This window comes from Drosophila ficusphila, unplaced genomic scaffold (genome assembly GCF_018152265.1).
Source record: "Drosophila ficusphila isolate 14025-0441.05 unplaced genomic scaffold, ASM1815226v1 contig_791, whole genome shotgun sequence".
NCBI classification, from domain to species: Eukaryota; Metazoa; Arthropoda; class Insecta; order Diptera; family Drosophilidae; genus Drosophila; species Drosophila ficusphila.
This window is the reverse complement of record NW_025064737.1, coordinates 20,403,116-20,409,417: the sequence shown is the minus strand read 5'-3', so window position 1 is coordinate 20,409,417 and position 6,302 is coordinate 20,403,116.

The window sequence follows — 6,302 nt, the reverse complement described above, 5'->3', positions numbered from 1 at the left end:
CAGAAGCTGCTTTCCTTTATTATTTACAATATTATTTAAATTCATCGTATTGTATTAAGAATTTCTGAGGATATGTATTTTGAGATCTTTAAGTATATCACTTAAAGTTCGGTAAAAGTATCTTTTTTTTGGCAACACTACTTGACAGTTCGGGCCGCAATTTAGCATAAATGAAAACTAAACTGAGATCGCCGATGGCCAAGGCATCATTAAACACATTAACAGTCAGCAGACGTTGGCGATGGCAGGTGATGCCAAACAGAGACAGGTTGGCAAACTGCCTGAGTGACTAACTGACTGCCTGACTGACTGAATGACTGACTAAATAAAGGACTGGCGATTCCAATGGCAACTGTACAAACAGGCTCGAGTTGTTGGGGACTTTTAATGGGCTTAGTCCGTGCCTCAGGGTTTCTCCTCTGCCGTCTCCATCGCACTCCTTTGTTAATTACAAAGGATGCGCCACAGGACAACATCTGCCGAATGCCAATTGATTCCCCAACCAACCTTTAATGCAAACATAACCCTTTGGGCAAGTACATATGTATTCACAGGACTGTTAATTGTAAAATCAAGTATTTAAGTATGTTATTAAACATCTCAAAAAAACTATTTTTTATTTAAATATTTTGTAATTATGAAATATTATTTTCGGAAACTCCTTAGGGAAAGGCAATCATACTTTGTTTTTAAAAACTTATTGTTGTTTTTGTGGGTTAAGCTTTATAAGTTCACTGCGCAGCTGTACCTCCGCTTTCAGATCTTTGCGATCCTTGCGCCTTACTTGTATTTTTCTGCTTCTTCCCATTATCCTGCTTCTGTTTGCCTGTATTTCGAATTTCTATTGTCTTGACAGAGGTATCGCAGTTTTCAGATTCAGCGAAGGCCAACTATCCAACGGCGAAACTAGTTTACCACCGTTTGCGTCTTTGAGAACCGGTAACGGTACAAAGGTGCTGCCCCTCCCTCTTCTTCGCTTCCTCTGGAAGGCGTTGGAAATGATGTTTTGATTTTTTCCGTTTTGGCCAAGCGAGCGCAAACCTTCTAACGAACCATACCAAATTGTCTAATCTCGCCGAGCGTCTTCACACCCATTTTGACGAGTGTCTGCCAGAAAGGGAAAATCGGTTGGCGAATAGGGGGTATAGCATTTTCCTCCACATTACATCGTCGTTTACAAGCCACCACCCCGATCCGGGGATATATGCGTTTGGGTTCCCCTCTTCGGTTTGCCCTCTGGCCCATTAAATAACCGTCTAACAGCTTTATTAATTTGTTGTAATTTGTTTACGTTTCCTAAGCAATTTATTTTCCACAAACGGCCGTTGCAGTAGCACCCAAGGGGAACCAAGGGGTTAAGGTTAAGTGTGATACACAAAAATGCATGATCGTGGCAACTTATCACTTTCCATATTTGGATTGGCTATCTTTTTGCATAAAGAACATTTTCGTTTGAATTGCTTACCCACCTTATAATAATTCATTTGTCTGTCTCTCACTTGGCAAAGAGCTAGCAACTAATGAATCTTAGACCAATTAATTTTATTAGCCTCTATTAAACTGACAAATTAATTACTATTGTATTTTAATTGAAGAATAGGAGTAAGCCATTAGGTTTTTTAGTGAATAGCAGCGAAAAACGAACATAAATCGTGGCAATGGAGTTGGAAAAGAATTTAAGATGCTCTTTAGATCAATTATCCATTTTCTTGATCAGTTTAAATAAATGCAAGCAAAATGTTGTTAAATAGCATCTTATTTACTTATTCTATTTTAAGTAATTGTTAAATATATATCCAGTTAAATGTGTTCATTCATTTTCGGTAATAAAAAGTGTCGAAGAACACGCACATAAATGTAAGTCCTCTTGAATGTTTTTAATAAAGTTATAAATCTGAAATCAAAACATAAATGTGACATTGATCTACAACTGCTGAAAAGGGCTGTGAACCCTTTCTTGTTTCCCACCGAAACCAACAACAACAACAACAACAAGAAAAAAAACAATCCGAACAGAAGGAGATTTTTCAATATATTTTTTGGCAATTGCTTTTCTTTAAGGTTCTCCGGCGAAGGCAGATAAACTTTATGACCACAAAAGAGCATCTAAAATAAAGCAAAGCAAATAAAATCGGACAAGAACAGCATGTGAACGATTGCAAATTACAAGACCAAGCTCGCTTTTCGCTGGGAAGAGCCTTCTCCTTCGCGGAGTGCAGATACAGCCAAGTATCTCGGGATCAGGACCATGCCATTTCGCTGCTGTTGTCTTGGCCATGTTTTTGGGACGGCAGCTGCTTCTTTCGGCTCTGTCGTCATTACCAAAAGGAAGCTAAAGACAAACGGATATGCGCTGCACATCAAGCAACTGCTTTTTGCTGGCCTGTTCCTTTTTTATTTTTTCGGTGGTTATTGCATTGCTTTTTGGGCTTTTTGCGTCTTGGGCGAAAAATAAATTGTGCGACAGGTGCGACAACGACAGCAGTCGAAGAAGAAGATCGGGCTCAGACCGAGAGAAGAATCGAAGAGTAGCACACACTTGAAAAAAATCAAGTTAAAATATCATAACTATTGAACTACTACAAGAGGTATCCCTTTTTTTATAAACCGAACAGATCTTTTGGGTTCCTTTGCCAGAGTTAAATATTCTTCTTGGAATTTTAATTATTTCAAGGTTTAAGAACATGAAGTTTGAATTTTTCGACCAGTGCAGCGAAACGATTGGAGCCACAGGAAGCTTTTTGTGTGGGAGCGAAGCTTTGGACGTGATTTCGGCTTTATGGGCCTTTTGTTTTTGGGGATTTTACAGCTGCAGCGTCGATAATTGCCAACCCGTCTTACAAGGACCGAAAAGATGCAGATCAAGACTGCAGGAGGAGCAGCAGCTGTTACTTCCGCCCGAGTGGATTGGAATGGACCAACCCGGCCCTGTAAAGGCTTCCACTTCAACTGTCGATCGGCGAGATCCTTGGCGCATCCATCGATCCTTTTTCTAACTCTAATCCGGCAGACGAGCCGCAGACAGAGGATCGGACTACCTGTACCTGTTTAGAGCCTGTTTTCGGTCTGCATTTGGATATTTGTTTTGATCCGCTGCGGTGATCTACATGCATGAACGAACCCACGATCCTCCGTTTCGTTTCGTGGCCTATTGAATTAATGTGCGGCATTAGGCGGACCAACAGGTTTGGCTTAAGCCTTTTCGGGTTCGGTCCATGTGTATATGTATGATCCTATGTGGTCTTGAGATTTCGTGAACGATGATCGCGAGCCGCGCTCACGTAGCTAATGGTGTCCTAAATAACAGGTGTGGAGTGATCAGTTCCACTATGATCCTTGCTCCGATTCCTGGTAGCGCACGTAGTAAATTGAAGAGCCAAGATCTCCTCGAGGTCCAGAGTACAGTTGAGTTCACCGGTGAGAAGTGGTCGACAAAAAAAAAGAGTAAACAGGGCCAAAGGCAGATGTTTGCATATCGCCAAAAGATCGGTCAGCATTTCTTCCTCTTCTCTTTCTCTGTTCAGCTCCTCTTCCTCTTGCTCATATTTTGCATTTCGAAATGCAAACAGTAGGGAAAAAAATGAAAGCCGAAAGAAAAACAACATTTCGGGCACAAAGGAAGAGCCGGAGACAAAAGGACACTGGTCCTGCACATCCTGCCGTGATTTACGGTCCCAAAAATGATCGATCTCGAGCGGAAAACAAATTTGCTTGCGGCTTAGGCCAAAAAGGACAATAGAAGGAAGCACCAAAAGGACCATCTCGATACGAAAGTCCCTTTTATAAGATGTATGTACCATTTTCTGGAATCTTGCGCAAGACCGAATTTCACGACTCATTTGAGCCAAGGTGAAAGTATCTTTGATCGATCTGCTGCAATTTGCGATCTTGTCCAGGGTGCCGCAATGAAGTTGTTAGTGCGAATAACCCTCCTCGGGCTGCTCGCCTCATCATCCGTCGATCGATGGTGTGCAAATTTGGCATGATCACCCATATGGGTGCAAAGCGATCTAAGCGCGAAATCTTCCAGTAGTGAGGCACTCAAGCATTAAATCTTGATGGATTTGCACTGTAACTGGGGGATAATCCGTCAGATCAGCGGGAACTTGAACTTGAGTGAGGAGATGATGAATTTGTCTTACAATGAAAAAAAATCTTAGTTAAATGGTAAGTTCAAAAGGGATTAAAAGGGGATAGTTGCTTGGGTATCTTGTTGTATATAAACTATTTTATTTTTAATAGTAACATTTGTGAAGTTGGAGCGTCAATGAACTTGACAAACGCTTGGAGGTGAAGTTTTCCCCATCCCAAAAATAAGATGCCTCCGATATCCCCCAACTTCCCCTGAACTCCACTGATCTCTGTTGTTTATTAAGTGCTGATTTAGCTGTTTGCAGTGCGATCGCCTCTGTTTGTTCAATAAAAACAGATCCCAACTTAAGGTCGACAGAAATGTAACAGAAATCGTATTTGCAGTAACTTGAAAACAAATCAAGCGATCGAAATGTTTAAGATCGCCACAAAGGAGATCCTTTTTCTGTTTTATTTTCGCTCCACTCAAAAGCGGGGAGTGAGATGATCTTGTAGTGCATCGTCATTAAAGAAATATGTCGAAATTTACGAAGATTCGCTGCCAAATTAAAATTAAGAGAGAATGCCGCCAATGATCTGGGCTTTTGTCTTTTCGAAAGAGATTTAAAAACTTCCGGTTTTTACAAAACACGATCGTCGTAACTTGATATGTTTATGCGTTTCGGGCGATTCGCATAAACTTGGCAAAAATAAGAGACCAACAGCTGCCGGGAGCTTTTGGGATGATCGCGATCATCTCGTCCTCCCCGTTTCCTTTTCATTATTTATCCGCCGTCTTTCCTTTTTAGCCAGTTACAATCGCAGACAATTGAGCGGAAATGCGATATGAGAAATGTTGCACTGCACCGGATTTGAATGAGAATAAGAATGCGAGTGCAATCGGTGGTTCCAGAACGGAGGCATAATTATGCCCACAAAGGCGCAACCAACTGAGGCCTAGCCAAATCAAAAATACAACAAGCCACCGAGGAAAAAGGAAAAAAAAAGAAAAAGAAAAAGGACCAAGGACCAAGGGCCAGGGACAAGGACAAGGGCAAGGATAAGGGCAGGGCCAAGGACAGGAACAATCCAGGGAAAATCCAGCGTGAGAATCCCTCTGCGACGCAATTGAACCAGGGAGCAGGACTACGCAACAGAGTTTTCTGGTATCCACCAAGAACAGCATCATTCCTACACTCAGAGAAACCAAATAAGAAGCTGTGTAAGTATAATAACAATATATTCGCAGCAACAAGATATTCAAAATAATAATTTTGAATATTTTTTTGACAAAATTAATTATTAATTTGCATATCCCGAGCTTGAGAATGTTTTTGTCCTTTTATCCTTTTCTGTTTGTGTACCATCTTGCCACCAAACAACCCCATAAATGGAGACACTGGAGGGGGAAAGGGAGGCGCAATAGAGCCACCCCGTTTCCGGTCTTCGATGCCATTATGCGTTGGGGTTGGGGTTGCATAAATTATACAAAACAATGCTAGCACATATATGATTCTGGCAAGGATCAAATCGAAATGCGTAGTTCCTTTGATTGCTTTTCAAACTATGTTTTACGCGCTTTTAAGCGATTTTCGGTACAGTTGTCCCAATCCGAGCAGTTGGTGGAGTGCCAAGGTCTTGATGTCTTCCAGTTGACGGTGTTTTGCTTTTACACTGAAAGAATATGTTATTCTGAAGATATTATTCTTCACTTTGTATGTTATAAGAGAACCTTTTATTGAAGTTCAAGTTCAACCAATGAAATGCATATTTCTACAGTGTAGCAGGAATTCCACCCCAAAATTGAAAGTCCAAAAACCAGGTTAGCAGTTGAGTAAGTCGCAATAAATGTACCAAATTTCAGATTTGGCAAGATTTTGGAAGGAGGAGCGGAAGGAATGCGCAATTTATATTTCTAGTTCCAGAGACAACAGAAGGTCGAACCAAAGGATTATGCGCAACCCAAAGAAGATGATGTCAATATATTATAAGAAGTACGCAGTTAAAATACCCTCACATTTGAGGAGCTTATGCTTTCATAAAAAAAAACGATCAGAAATAATTTCCATTTGTGAAATATGACACTCTCGTTTTTATTCAACGGATTCCTTGATCTTAATAATTGGAAAGTAATAAGTTTTTTGACTTGCAAAATTTCTAAAGAAAATTTTCTCATAACATTTTAATTTGATTCTCCTGAATCCGTCATAAATAAAGGTAGTTATCACAAA